Source organism: Haliaeetus albicilla, chromosome 3 (assembly GCF_947461875.1).
Source record: "Haliaeetus albicilla chromosome 3, bHalAlb1.1, whole genome shotgun sequence".
NCBI classification, from domain to species: domain Eukaryota; kingdom Metazoa; phylum Chordata; class Aves; order Accipitriformes; family Accipitridae; genus Haliaeetus; species Haliaeetus albicilla.
The window spans coordinates 10,527,997-10,544,220 of NC_091485.1; the positions used below are offsets into that span (position 1 = coordinate 10,527,997).

At 40.4% G+C, this 16,224-nt stretch overlaps 1 long non-coding RNA gene across 1 annotated transcript; it reads left to right on the forward strand.

Moving 5' to 3' along the window:
- Positions 1 to 419: 419 nt before the first annotated feature.
- On the forward strand, positions 420 to 14,599 carry LOC138684563 (uncharacterized). The gene is made up of 3 exons (XR_011323812.1): positions 420 to 860; positions 3,921 to 4,044; positions 13,770 to 14,599. It is a non-coding gene; the product is annotated as an uncharacterized lncRNA (long non-coding RNA).
- The last annotated feature ends 1,625 nt before the right edge of the window (positions 14,600 to 16,224 follow it).

The window sequence follows — 16,224 nt, forward strand, 5'->3', positions numbered from 1 at the left end:
ACCTATAGTGACATAGTTGTATTTTCAACATGTTGTTTTTATTAGTACTACCCAACATAGTGTTTGGCTTTTCTCTGACAGTCACAGTAACTTGAATACAGTGCATTAACAGCTTTAATCTTCCTCTGATATGACTAGCTGGTGTCTTTATAATGCTGGTTTTGATTAAGTCTGGATCAATTTGAATAAATTTTCCCCATCTGATTCAAGTCATATTTATCTCTTTAAAGCCCTAGACTGCTATACAAAAAATCGGTAGTGAGTTTTAACTGTCTCTTTTGGCCCATGAACAGACTTCAAAAGCAAAGTTTTTGATGTTTAACTCAAGAAATATAATATGTTTTAAATGCCTCGGTGCTAGAAAAGTGTTAGAAAGTGCAAGCTATGAATGCCTGGCTCTGCTGACCTAAGGAGAGCTCATTACACCACTATGATGTGGTAGAAACATAAGCAAAGGTAGGGGAGACTGCTGGGATAGTGGGAAGAAGCTGGTAGCTGCTACGAGGAAGAAAAACACATGCAAGACAGAAAAGCAGATCTAAGCTGGAACTCGCAGCTAGAGAAGTCATTTTGTTGGAGCCGTGACTGAAGACTGAAACATTAGAGACTCATAAGAACTTTTGACAGCAGTACGTGATTTCATAATAACCTGCAGAAGATAACTGGATAACAGTTCGGACTGGATAACAACAATTTCTAGCCTGAGTAACTTACCAATGCTAACGAAGAAGGAAATGGGCTTTCACATCAAACTCTTACAGGGTTTTCCTGTATGTTGTCTAAAATGGATTTTCATTTTCTCACCAATGGCAGGAACTTACCCAGCTTGTAACTAGGATGGAATAAACTGCCTAATCCAGGTATGAAATGCTATTCTTTGAAAATAACGTTTCCTCTTTGCCCCAAGTTTTTTCCAATCTGATTTGTAGTACAAATTTCCTGCATGACATTGATGAGCATGAAATAGATTGCTTAGTAAATCTTCTAATTTGGGCTTCTGATAGACAAAACCTATCCACTTCAAGGATTGTCCATATTGTGTCAGTAAAAAAGATCTCATTACTTGTTTTAAAATTCTGAACTGGGACTGGTATTTTAGTCAATCCCAAAATTTATTCTGGTTCCTAAGAGCCAGACTCTTAAATGTGTGTGATCAGTTCCTTATGCTGGTAGGATATTTCAGTGAGACTGGACTGGATTATAATTACCCATCAAAAAGACTGCTACAGGATTTCCTTGAGGAGATTTAAAGTTTCCTGCAAACCCTTCCATTACAGACAGTATCTTTTCCATTCTTGCCCCAGTTCTGCTATTACAGAACCAGCACCTGATTTTCTGTGGCTTACTTGTCCCCTGAAAAACATGGAAACGCTGTACCTTTGCTTCAGCCTCACACATCTCTATTCCTTACTGACTGCTTGCTAAAACAAGTAATTTATTTTGTGTTGTTAGGAAAGTGCTCCGGCTCAAACTGTATATTCATGTTGATGATCTTCTGTGATAAGATACTGTACAACTTTACAGTGTCATACACTAACCACAGCAGCATGCAGGAGCTCACATGATGGTCATTTAATATCCATGACTCACAGTCCACAGGACTAGGATTCCAGCCAGCTGGGATTTGTTCTAAGTGGTGTGAAATGACAAACAGTGCATGAGATACAGCTCAGATACCAAACATGGTGGCCGAGCATTTAAAAAAACATGGCTCCATGCCCTTTCCAGTAAAAAAAATAACAAATCATGCAATAGATTCACCCAATGACTATTGAATATAATTTTTCAAAAACTTAAGAAAAATTAAATGCCAAAATAAAGAACATGGTATCTTGGCCTTTCTAGGTAGTTTCTGCACCCTACCTGGTCTCTGTTTGTTTCTTTTCTTACCTTTGCTTTGTTTAATTTTTCAGTTTGAGTTTTGTGGTGGAAACTGATTACTGCTCTAACTGTGCTTGTAATCCTTCTGCCTGATTTTTGTATTTAAAACTGCAACTTATTTTTCGTGGCTTGATATTCAGCTGGGATGGTATACAGTTGCGGAGTGCAAGAGGGATTAGATGTTACTCTGTGATTCACCCAGTCCCCGAGGAGAGCTATATAAAGATCATCCTCTTCTTCTTGGCCCCAGGGAAGCTAGGGGGCAGATTATGAGCTAGAGGAAAAGACGAAGGCATAAAGAAAAAACCCTCACCATCTGCAAAGAGGTTCCAGGAGCACACGTCCCCCTGCTCTCGTATTCTACAGAACTGGGAAAAAGTGTGCTCCACTGCTCGGCCGCTGTTATTTTAGCCATAGAGGGCAGTTTAAGGAAAAACGAAACCACTAGAAGTTATCTTTCCCACATTGTGACTGCTCCTTTCACAGAAACTGCTCAAGGTTTCCTTTTCCAAGGAGAAGATGAGGTGGAAAGGCAGGACTTAGAGACTTCTGTTTACAGATGCCTTTTCTCTATAGCCTGGGAATCCTGAAATGTGATTGCCTTGTAAGGGCAGGTTATTTTCAACCTCTCCCTTCATTTATGTTCCTGTTAAACCCATGGCTTAAGTGGGGCTTCTGTGCTGGAGAGATTTTGCACTGGCTGTCTGCCCAGGGATGGATTGCACCAAGAGTAGACTCTGACAGAAATAGGTGGTTATGTGTGTAGAACTCTAAGTCTTGAAATGAGAATATCGCTGCTAGAGGTCAAGGTTTACGCTTGCCAGTATTTCCTTCATTTACTGAAGTCAGTTGACTCTCCTTTGCCAGTGCTGGCTATTTTTGTCACAGTCTCACAATGGTGGGGATTTTCTTGTTTCAGTCCTTACAGAAATGACACAACTTGGGATACTTTTGCCTCTGAGACTTCATTAAGAAGTTCAAACTCTGTTTTCATGCTAAAATTTCTTCTAGATTACTTCTTTAGAAGTGGGAAGTGTTTAAAATTCATTTCTATAAAATATTTAATTGTATTTTTATGTGTTTTAGCTGAAGCTTTAATTTTTTAAAACTATTATTTTGTTCTCCAGAAACTCTTGTCTTTCCTAATCTCTCAGAAGAAAAGCTCTGAAATCTAGAAAAGAAAATCAAGGCAATTGTGGTTTGTTTTTTTAAACCAATATGCAACAGCTTTAGACTGCTTTCCAAAACACTTGGCATTATGGATTTAAAACCAAAAGTCTCATATCTGGTCCTTCTTTTGCTTTTCCATGTTTTTGAAGGAAGAATCAAGACGTGATTTGGAAAATCTGAAGAAAGAAGGAACCTGAAAGCTGACAGCTATGACAACACCTGCCTCAGCTTTCTGTGTTCCGAGTGGCACATTTAGTTATATTTATCCTTCTATTTTTGCATCACCATTTTGTCCCACATCTTGTCACATGGAGCAGGGTTTTGCTGCTTCAAAGTCTTTGTCAACTGTAAAGTCACTGCTAGATGTAGTTTATTTAAGATGAAAAGCCTTTCCAAAATAGAGGTTCGACATTTTTACAACAGGGGCACTGATTTTTTTTTTTTTTTTTTTTTAATTTTGAATTAAGAGTTTTGCTGTAGTGTTATCTAGTATTATAATTGGCTTTACTAAGGCTTCACTGCCTTAACTTTTGTTTCTAATGCTCATTATATCCAAATGTGTTTTGTTTTTAAAATACGTGTTGCTATTCAAGTTACTGAAAGTAAACTCAAAGTGCCCTGTAAGAAGGTAATGAGATTTGTGATGATTCCAGTTCCTTGGGGAACTATTTTAGCCTTAGATGGCACTTTGAGAACACCGTCCTTGCACAAGTAAACTTTCCTTAGTTATAAGTAGATACTTAATACAGGGCAAGATTGAAATCAATGATAAATGTTGTAATGACTTCACTGGGTCAAGGATTTTTCCATAGGATAGCGAAATACAGAAATTAACAGAAATGAACAATGTACTGCACTGTCTCCCTCAGGCTGTGAAGGGAGATCACTTTGGGTATGGATGTTGGATCTCAACAAAGCACTGCTTCTTCTGAAGTGAGAGCTGTAGTGTGCATGAAGATGAATCCACACCATGCTGGCCACTGGATTTTTGGGGTTGGTTTGTATTTTCTTGGCAATAACTCGCAAGGAAGGGGGAGGTGAATCTGTAAACATTTGTTTTCTATTAGTAGGTGATATTGCTAAGATGTGTTTAAAAATTTGGCTGACTGGCCTCAATTTCTTTACTGTCTGACAGTCTAAACTGTATTTATTATAGATTACTGCAAACTGAATCAGTAGATATCTAGCAGAACATTTCAGTCATCTTTTGACAATAGCTGATCCTTTCTAGCAGTTTCCATTGAGTACTGAGCTACTCAGAACCCATCTTGGGTCAGCTAGGCTCTGGAGCCTACTGATGCTTTCTGGTACAGATTATGGAATAAATGGATGGGATTATAATTTTAAATAAAAAATTGGGTTACAAAGAACCTAACAGACTTCTGTTTTGTGGAAGTATTATCTAATCCTAAATGCCTTAATGTCATATAATTGGGAAGAGGGGAAAGAAAAAAAAAGGAATGAGGAGTTGCTCAGGTTTGGAACAATTCATTTTTCTCTACCTTGCTCTATGGTTTATGTTTCCAAAACAGAATGCATTGCCATTAGCACTGTGTCGATTGGAAAAAAATTGGTATTCTGAGCCCTACCCTGCATTTTGCAGGGCTAGCAATGCTTCTTTACCCAGTCACCTGCTACCTTCCACAGGCCTCTAGATAAAGGGCCTGAAACAAAGCACTTGGCCCATCTAATTCCCAACACTGCTTCTCTCTCTGTGCATTAACTATTAGCCCACTGTTCCTTCTTTCTATTGCTCTGCACAATTTCTTCTATCTTATCTGTTGCTGTAAGAGGAATACATGCAATTGTGTAGGTTCAGGTGGTGTATATTTCAATTTGCTTAACTTAATTGTTTAGATCTGCTGACTTGTTGCCACCATCTTTCTAGTCTGGTTCTCTGACAGGAAGTCATGATTAGAAGATCATGTCTATGTGGATATACTGTCTTGTAGTATTGGCGAAGACAGGATCAGAAAATGCTCTGAGTAGGTATTGTGGAGAGTACTTATAAAATCGCAGTCAAGTTGGAGGATCTGTTTCACATAGCAAAATGTCAAAAGAGTCTAAAAGGCCTTTAAATGGGAAGAATTGTATTGGAAACCACCTTCTCATTTGCTGATGACTGACATGTTTCTCCTGTAGAAGAATGCCCCAATGCAACTTGCTATTTTTGTGGCTTCTGTTTAGTGGATAGAGTGAAAAAAACAAAAAAGACAACTTTATGGATCTACTGTCTCCAGGAATCAAACTCTGGAATTCAGTGTCTCACTCCACTTGGACCTTGAAGATCTTCAAGAATCATTCAAGGGAAAAGGAAGGCAAAGTCTGGGAGCCTGGAAGCCATGAAACATTACAGTTTTGCACATCAACTGGTATAAAGGATCAGACTGATTTTCTTAACTGAATTTGCCAGGGAGGGAAAAGAATGAAGAAATACCCAGCTCCAAACACCTGGGCTGAGGCTGGGTGTGAGCTCATTCCACAGTAAAACTCTAACAGCAGGAAAAACTGTGTGCCCATGTGTACGGGGAACGCTGGTGACAGCTCCGTCAGTGACGGCACTACATTTACTGACCATCTGAGAGGTGGGGGACAGCTCGAGGGGGATACAAACAGCTTCAGCAGAACACTTCCAAGAGAAGAGAAAGTGGTCGGTAGACAACTGTCCCGTTCTCCCTCTGTCACCCATGATGATTGATGAACCTCTCTGCGGCTCTCTCCTGGTCTTTTCAGTGAAAGAATCCAGCTGGCTTTCTCATAATGGCAGAAGTAATTAAAAAGGGGATCAACTTCAGAGGAACATAAAACACACACCAAAAGTCTGTCTCTTTAATGATATCCCCGACATACTTTACTGGCAGGGATTCTGCTAGTCTAATACCTGTTAATTTTCTTTCTAATTAGGGCTATAGCTCACCAGAGGCTGTTTTATATTTAATATAGATATGGTTAAGGGCCCTAATCCTCATTCAGGGAAAGAATCTGGAGCTATGGAAAGAGATTTTAGAAGAAGAGTGTGGAAGACACGGTGCACAAGACACTGGAAGATCAACAGCTTGTTTTATTTTGGCTCAAAAACGCTATGGAAGATGCATGGAGTTTATATGACTTTGAACAGAAGGGGATTTTATAGGGAGAAAGCTCAATGTAGCCATAAACATATTAACTTTCATTACAACCATATTTTACACAGTGTTTGAAAACTCAGAAAATTAGGGCCACTATGCTGTTAGCAGAATGGAATTATGAATATCTGGCAACCTCCTCCCTCCTCAGTGTCCCTCCAGCACTGAAGTAAGGCAAAGAGAACACCTGGCTGCTGGGGAAAGACCACCTCTAAAAAGGAACAGTATAGGTATACGTATTGCCTCTTTTGAGGGCGAATGTTCCACTTTAAATGTTAGACAGAAATTTCTCAATGAAATAGATGTTGATCAATTAAGTTTTTTTGAGCCTGAGTATTTTACAAGTATTTTTCATTACTTTATAACACAGGTGTCCTGTAGAATTCCTGTCTGTGTCACTGGATTCCTGACGAAGCAGGTATTTCATAAATCAGTTTCAGGGGAGATCCAGGAGGCATATTGCCAAACTCTGGGTTCCCAAGCATGTGCAGAGTTGCAGGTTTCCCAAAACTGTAAGTCTAAAAGCTCTGAGACAGAGGAGACTCTGAAAGCTGCAAGCATCCCCATCACAAAACTGAGATTTAGATTTTAGAAGTCCTAGAGTAGGCTTCCAGGGTCTGTAGCTGGAGCACTTTCTGTATGACAAAGTTGTCACAGAACTGTGAATCAGAGAAGCTGCCCAGAGCCTATAGAAAGTGGCCTGCAAATATAGATCTTGTGTTGGAACATGGTTAGTAAATATTCAGTGGTGACTATACCAAGATTATTTTGAAAACCAGGTCATCCCAGAATGCACTGATATGGCTTAATGTGCCTTACAAAATTTTCTTGCTAACAGAAAATCCTCTATTTTTAGCTCCACTTTGTGTTTGTCTGCAACTCTTCATGAGCAGTAACTTTCAGTTAGGTTGAAAAGTAATGTGAACAACTAGAGTTTCAGGAATCATGGCTGTCCTGTGGAACACATTCCGTCTAGAACATCCCCAACTTGAGAACACTTCCAGCCGTATTTTCTATAATATGGTTCAGAACAAGTAGGGAAGGAGAGGACTATTACAGTTTGGAAGTGAAGCATGAAGAAATGTCCAAAGATTATGATCTTTCACATGATTCTTTTATTGGAAAATACCAAGTAAAGCAATTGCTTGTATATTCCCTAATACATTAAGATTTAAAAATCAATGTTTTGTCAAATGTGATGAAGTGATACCCCTATTATTATCTCTCTCCTTGCTCTGTTACTGAAAGAGTAATAGAATAAAGATACCATTTTTACCCTGTAGTAGTTGTAGACATTAAAGTTCAGGTATTGTTGTCAACCCTGCAATGAACTCTGTCTCTCTGATCTTGAGCAAGACTCAAAACCTTGGTAAATACTCCATTTTATAAATGTCATTACTCTTTTGCCTCACAGACAAGGCATAGGTTATTCAATGTCTGCAGACAGTTTGATCTATGTATTTGAAGGAAATATATTAGTATCTTATTTATTATTATTTTTATGTATCCCCTTGAAACCCTCACACTTTTCTGTTTTTTACAGAGCTTTTACAACCTGTCTGTGAAAACGAATTAAAGAGTGGTTATCATGTGATTGATATTTTTTTCCTTTTAGCCTGCTCTCCTAAGGAATGACACTTGTGCAATCCCACTTTCTTTCTTTGTGTACGCACGTGTCTTTTGTATCAGCTGGCCAGTTTCAGTGAGCTCTGATAGAGGGCCAGAGATCTTGAACATACTCTGTTCCTAGATGCTTCATGAAATTAGGCACAGAGTAGAAAAGGGTGATACCCTTAATCCTCATGGGGGGGAAATAGCTCCCTATGTTATCTGTCAGAGATACTCTTGGAAAGGAGTTGTGACGAATGACCAGCCAGAGGAAATGCTTCGTTCAGAGTCTATGGCTGCAGACAACAGGGGATCTACTCAAGAGCAAAGTTTCTGTTCCTGTGTAGACTCTCATTCTCTGGTCATTAATAATAGGGTTAAGAAGTTTAAAAGTCAGTTATCACAAGCCCAAAAGCCTTTTAAAATTAGGCTGCATTAGTTCATGTGCTCACCCAGCTACTTGTTTTCTTGTAGAGAAATTCAATTAAAAAAGTAAGTCATGATCAGAATCCTAAGGGTGAATTTGAAAATAACAAAAGCTGAGAAATCCAAAGATAAGGCTCCGTGCTCTTGCATATAAACCATGCATTATGAAAACACTTTATTAATATAGTACTTTGTGCTAAATTTTATGATTGTTTTAAAATCCATTGCAACCCAATGCCTTTAATATTCCTCCTAGCATGTCCGTGCCCCCCCCCCCCCCCCCCCCCTAAGAATTTGTTTGCTGCTGGCTTTTCTGGGTGTGAGGAAAGCAAATATCACATTGGCTGGCTGCCTCTTCTCTTGGGCATGGTCACTGCAGATTGGCTCTAACCATTATTTGTTTGTTTTTCAAATGTTCTGGGGCAAAATGATGGGACAGGAAACGTCTGAGCCTGTCTGACACTCATGCAGCATGAGCCCTGCTGGAACAGCTGGGGCTCGTTATTTTGCTGGGTATTCCTTGGCTCAGGCCAAAGTTTCTTGGCACTTTTTCACCTCTCCTGTTGTACAGCTCCTAGAAAAACTGTGTCAGGGTCCCGAGTGCATCAATGGACCTTTGTTGCTCTGAGCAACCTCACCTGGGGCCTCCACCCATAGCTTCTGCTCTGGGGCTCCATTGCAGCTCAGTCCCTGTCCGAGTTACGCTGTGAATGTGCCTGTCTCTAGCTCCAGCTGTATTGCAGTCATGCCTGGCCATGCGCCCTGTTGACCTGGCTGGATCCTGACCTGTGGACTCTGCTCCTAGTTTGACATTGGACCTGCCTTGTCAGTATGGACTTGCCTGGTGATCACGAGAATGGGTATGACTCTGGCTACCACTGTCAGACTTGGCCTGACCCTGACTTGATGATTTGCATGTCAGGCTTGACTTGGAACCTACCTTGTCACCACAAACTGCTCAGGACTACAGGAGGCCTCATGCCTCAGAGGTGCAAGGCTGTAGTTTGTCTTAAAAAGGTAGAGGTGCTTCCACTATCTGACCTTCCCTCTGCTCCTTCTGTGAGGAAAATTAGCCAGATGGAGCAAAACATTGTTATTTTGACCAGCCTGTGTACATGAATTTGCTCTTATCCCTCATTCTGGCACATCCAAAAAATCCTGGCTAAAATCAGGTGCTTACATGCACATAGTGGTATTTACACATGTGGTATGGGCACACTGCTGGGAGGAGTGCCACTAAGGCATGGCTTGCCCTTGCTAACCCCTTCCCAAAGGAATGGAAATATCCTTCTGATAGGAGGTAGTGGCACTTGGATTCCTTGAGTTTCAATTACAGGCGGAGGAAGGGAGAGAGGGAAGGAGAGATGGGTATTGTTGCTGTCTGCTTCCCTGTGCACAGCACATATTTCTGCATGGATTTCCAGCAGCAGTCATTGATGATCGCATCAGCAGTAATGTCCCTTGATGCTTGCAGTTCCTCTTAAGGAGGTCAGGGACTGGAGCACTGCATGGAAATGGGGCTGAAAGCAGGAGGGGATACCAGTGACAGGTGAGTAGGCAACAGAAGAGCTGCTCTCTGGGTGGAGAAGTTCCATCCAGCCCAGCATCTTTTCTCTGACAGGAGCCAACAGCAGGTGCCTGCAGAAGAATAGAGTAGCTGGCCATTTCTGGAGTGACTCCTCCCTTGTCACATCCTTCCTCCATATCTCTAGCAGTTTCTGGGTTAGAGACTTCCCAGTCAAGAACCCAAGCTGTCCCAATAGACATGACCTTCATGCATATGTTCATTGTCTTTCAGAGAAGTTTGTTAGGCCTACTTAGCAGTGGGTGACACTGAGATGTGTACTGTGCAAAGCTACCCTCTCTCTTTTTTTTTCTTTTGTGCAAGGACTTCCCTTCTAGAGATCTACCTAGGCCTGCCAGGGCATGCTGAGAAAAATAAGGTTATATCACATCTCCAGTAAAACTCCTCTCACCATCTGAACCTCCTTCAGTTCTGTGTTTTTTTGCTGGTAGAGTTTAGGTTGTCTGTTTTGCTGTGCTTTGTGTTCTTGAATGGGATGGTAAGGTAGAACCTTTTCAGCTGATATAAGTTTTTTCAGTTGAGGATGATTTCTTTTGCAGGGTGGAAAAGAAATGACACATTACCTTGTGCCCTAGTTTATTTGTTCCTGGAACAAGTAGTCTTCCACAGCTGATGAAGGGTAACTCAGCTGCACTTCTGGATTGTCAACTGCATCTTGTACATCTATACACAGTAGGTAGAAGCTCAGTTTCTTTGTTTTACTTTGCTGTGAACTTCCCAACCTAGGAACTCTAATTCCTGTAGTTTTCCCATCCAAATAACACTGAAGATTGTCTGACTACTCATGCTTCTGTAGACAAAACCAGATCCAGACCAATTGCTCTTCTTTTGAGCTAGCTGGAGGTAGATTACTTATTGAAAGCTACTAGATGTAGGGCTAGATGGCTGATAAGGGTATTTGGCTATATGAATGAATTTATATTTTTTACTTTTATTATTTTACTTATTATTTTTATTTAATGTATTATTTCCGAAGCTTTTCAACAGCAACCACCATTATATTGACCTTGAACTCTCCATCTCTTTCAGTAAAATACTACCAGACAGCAGTGGAGAAAGTAGGAATTTTCTGAGGTTTATTTCTGCTGCAGAGGTAGGCAAGAGTTTCCATTATCCTGTTTCTGTAAGAGCTGCAATGACAAAGTCATGGGAATTGCTTGCATGAAAATTAAGCCCTTTGTGGATTCAGATAAGCAGGATGGTGGTTCTCTGGAATTCATGTGTTGTTTTAGGATGACATAACAAGTGCTACCATCATTCTCAGTGTGAGACTGAACAACTTTTAAGTGTCAACCTTCCTGGCATCCACAGAGATGGAGGATGAGGTTTACTATTTAAAAGCTATTGGTGACCTCCTTTGCTCACCAATTTGGAGTCAATGATGTACTAATACCCTTGTTTACCTGGAAGCTGACATCCTAGAGGCAAAACAAAGATTGGTCAGTCCCCTGAGCTGGCTTATAGTGGCTTAATAAAATGTTCTTTCATTAGCATATATTATGTTCTGGTCACTAAAGCACCATGGACTTTGCTTATCTGTGATCTACTCTCTCATTTTTCTCCTGATAATTTCCAAGCTAATTGTTTAACTGGTGCATAATTTGGTTGCAAGCGTTTCTGGCAAAAATAGAATTAATGACAAACTCAGGTGTGTTTCGGACAAATAAAATCTGCCTTAGACCGCAACTTCATTTCAAATTCTCAAAGTAAATATTTAAAAAAAATGACAGAAATACAAGGAAAACAGTTAAGATAATCAGTTTTCTCTTTAGTAACAGCAAAGAATGCTTTTAATTTATTTTTTTTCCCTTTGTATAACGGTCTACATCAACCTTGGAAAATGGTTGAACTGGGGATATTTCCTGTCAATTAAAAGATGGCTTTGAGTTGAATTAAATCGGCACTTAGAATTCCACCTTAAATTCTCCAAAGATGGCACTTGCTTAAGGTTCTGAAGATGGGAATATGATCTGCTAAAAATCAGACAAGTGAGCAGAAACAAACTATGACTTCTGCCCCAGGGGTAATGGAGACGGAGATGAATCCTGACAAGCACACACATGACAAGACCTAGGCAGAGCAAGAACGGGTGACTCACAAATTGTAGTGGCACGTTCTCTCCAAGGGCCTCAGTGTGCAGTAATGCCTGAAAGATCTCAACCAGGATCACATGATGCATACCGTGGTTGGCTGACTGTTGAGCCATATAATAAAACCCCAACAAATTAAGTATAAAACAGCCTCTGGTGAGCTATAGCCCTAATTAGAAAGAAAATTAACAGGTATTAGACTAGCAGAATCCCTGCCAGTAAAGTATGTCGGGGATATCATTAAAGAGACAGACTTTTGGTGTGTGTTTTATGTTCCTCTGAAGTTGATCCCCTTTTTAATTACTTCTGCCATTATGAGAAAGCCAGCTGGATTCTTTCACTGAAAAGACCAGGAGAGAGCCGCAGAGAGGTTCATCAATCATCATGGGTGACAGAGGGAGAACGGGACAGTTGTCTACCGACCACTTTCTCTTCTCTTGGAAGTGTTCTGCTGAAGCTGTTTGTATCCCCCTCGAGCTGTCCCCCACCTCTCAGATGGTCAGTAAATGTAGTGCCGTCACTGACGGAGCTGTCACCAGCGTTCCCCGTACACATGGGCACACAGTTTTTCCTGCTGTTAGAGTTTTACTGTGGAATGAGCTCACACCCAGCCTCAGCCCAGGTGTTTGGAGCTGGGTATTTCTTCATTCTTTTCCCTCCCTGGCAAATTCAGTTAAGAAAATCAGTCTGATCCTTTATACCAGTTGATGTGCAAAACTGTAATGTTTCATGGCTTCCAGGCTCCCAAGGTGCTTTCAACTGCCTTTTCTTCCTTTTCAGCTGTTCCTGTTGTCCACTCTGGTCCTTTTCTCTGCCCAGTCTCTTATTATTCCTTTTCTTTCTGCTCCCTCTGCATCTTTTTTTCCTTTTCTTCTTATATGCTTTTCAGTTTGTCTCACTTGAGCCATTCTGCCCAGAATGCAGGTCTCCATTGCTTCTTCCTCATCTTGCCAAATCAGAGCACCATCCCTTTACACCTTTTGAATAAGGGTAATCCTGGACACACAGATATTGCGTGCAAATCTCCGTGCAAGCTCAGATATAGCAAATACTCAGAGCAGAACAAACAGCAGTGGCAGTGGGAGCAATCAGAGTGTGCCTCATTTTTTAGTTCATCAGTGACCTCCTTCTAGCCCATCATCCTGAGATTCTGAGTCCATGAAAGAGACACAAGAACTGTATTCCCTAAGTCCACCAGAGCGGACCCTGTGGCAAGCCATATCTCATGCTGGTTGCCAGAGCTGTAAGCATACTTTTGGTTTGTGTTCCTGCCAGCTCTATTAGGTAAAATAAAGGCCACCAAATTCTAATTCTAAGAGTAGGAGGGTTCTTGTCTCCCACACACTTACTGTAAGCCCTCTGTGCCTGTACAATACAGATACCTGTCCCAGATGTAGTGGGCTTGCTGCACTTAGAGTGTAGAGCTTTTCTGTCAGTGTTTATCTGACCATGATTATGACGAAATTATGGTCAGGTCTTTGACTTTCAAAGTCTGCTGTTCTTGCCCATGTCCCTGCTGAAACAGCAAACTTTTGGTGAAAGATGGACCATATTTGATTAAAAAGCCTTCAAGGAGAGGCCTTCTGCCATAGCAGTCCTGTTGGGGGAACAGATTGTCTGGGCAATGGTGTTCAGAAAGGAGGCAGTTTTTACAGTGTGGTTATAAATGTCCTTTGAGAAAATCACGTATGGGTGTCAGTTAACTGTCTGAACACCCAGAAACAGTAGTTGGCTCCAACGTTCTCAGATAAGTGCAACTCATAGAAAGTGTTTTAAAAAGTGTTATTTCAGGATGCAGTTATGCATCTCAGCCTGGGTAGTCCCATTCTGCCAACACAAAGTGCTCCCATTCAGGGTCTAAAAACATTCTTTACTTTCTCCTAGGTGTGCCCTGTCCTGATGGCTGTTGTCTATTCCCTTCCTGTTAGATGTGACTATGTTTCATGGGTGATCCAGAGGATTCCAGCTGAAAAGATGGATAGATTTTGGCAAATTTGTTGTCCTTTTAAAGCCATGACCCTACAAGGCACACATGGTATGAGTTGGCTGACAGTATTCCAGCAGACTCTGTAGACAGCTATTGAAGTCAATTTTTGGCAAGGATTTAGCTAGCTCGGTTGCTACCACACATTTTTTATAGCTTCTGTGGTTTACTTTGACATGGAAGGAATGACGCAGCACACGCAAAAAAGCTTAGGTTGTTACCACTTTAATACTAAGAGTATAGACATCAAAGGGTGGCAAATGTATTACTGCAGCTTAATGAGTTACTGTTTATCATTGCAAATCAGCTGAGGAGTGTTAGCTAGTTAAACTCTGATAACCTGATTGCTTGTAATCTTCTTCTTAGAAGATTACAAAATTAGCTTGTCATTGATCAGCTTTGAGCATATCTGGATGTGGATCAGCCATGCTGAAGTATGAAGTGGAAGCTGCATACCTCTAAAATACCTGTCTTCCCTAGCCCAATCGTACTTTCTTTTTCAAATGTGTGCAATGATGACTGCACTTACGTGTTTGCTGCCCTATTCTTTAACTATGTCTCAGCCAGGAAATGCATTAGAGGATTCCTTGTTCTGCACATGCTCCATATATGTTTATATGAGGACTCCAAGAAATAATGTTTAGTCAGAAGGTAAGGCTGCATTTGTGTTTTACTGAATTAAAATGCTAGATTGGGTCATAACTGTGAAAATAAATTTGCTGTCATCAGATATGATAGCTTCTGTTTATCTCTTTTGTTCCACATGCACGCGTGCGCACACACACACACTGTCACAATTCAGTACAGCTGGTAATTTTCAGTTCACCAGAAGCTCAGAATAGCAGAGAAATTGTTCAGTCAGGCTTGATGTGGAGAACAAGTGTTTGCACACACTCCACAGTCTCTTTCTGGGAGGAAACTATCAAAAGAAGTTTGAAAAAGGAATGTCAAAAAGAAGAGAGTCAACACATTTGCCTGTTCATTTTGATACACTCATTGCTGATATATAGGTGCAGAACTGCCATGGTTTAGCTGGGAAGTGAAGCAGGAGTTTAGATGCAGTATTGCTTTAACTGGAAAGGTGGACAGGAGCAAAGCAGGTAGCATTTCACTGTTGGGAATGTTCTGCTGAGTGTGTCGTATCAACAGAAAAGGCTTGAGAGGTCTTTCTTGAGAAATAGCTTACTTATCCCTTTTCTTTCTTCTACCCTAAAAGACTGGAAAACTTAGCATCTCTCATAGCCCTCTGAAGAAGCAGACACACACAACGAGAAACAGTTAGTTAGCTCAGGAAATACAGCAAAACAAGATAAACAAACACAAACTGATGATAAAGTGGCTCTCTTCCATGTACCAGACTATGTCCCACAGAACAAAGTCTTTTGATTCCATCACTTTAGTCATCCACAAAGCACCAGACAAAAGTGTCTTTGGAGCTTTGTATTCAGTGCCAGAAAAGCTAGCTTCTACCAACAGTCACCAGTAGATTTAGCAGTACTAAGAAAATAAGTTGGAGTTATGCAGACACTCAAAACCAAATGCTCTTATTTCCTTTCTTTCTTCCTCTCAAGGCCAAAATATTTCCTCAGATATACATATTCATCTCTGTTGAAGATAATGGGAACTAAGCAAGTCTCAAGGCAGCTGCACAGAAACCAACTGTTGTTCTGCAGTAAAACACAGTTTTCTACAGCGTAAATTATGTCTCTCTTTAAAAATGCAAACTCCAGATATAAACTCCTCTTGACATTATATGAATGTTTCTAAAGAAGCCCTCTCTCTTTGCTATATTAACTGAGCAGCGAGACTGATCAATTTATTAACTGGTCTTTTATGACTTAGGAGAAAAATTCATCCATTTTGGCTGAAACATTAACATCAAGATTTAAAACTGAAATGTATCTTGTCTTTGTGAAACAAATCTGAAATTTCGTTTTAGTTACATGTATTACATTTACATCCAGGAGCAGCAGACAGTTTACTGAAATCCATCCTTCTCTGACATTGGCAATGTCACAGAAAGAAGGTCTGTAACATGAAATATGAAAGTATTTAACACATTACAAATATAGATAAGTATATTTTTAATATAGATACACTGAAGACGCATGGCAACCAGTTAAGTGCCTTTGAAAATGCCAAACCAATTGTGTAACTGCTGCATGGAGCTGTAGGCAAGTGTCCTAGTGAGTTGCTCACAATGTATGAGCTTTTGTTCATATTATACAGTGAAGACAGACCAAATCTGCAACCTTCTCAACTTTGTTTACAATACGATTCAATTAATTCACATCTGACATTGAATAACTGGTTCTATTGTTTTCATTTGCTAACAATTTTTGACATCAAGCATTT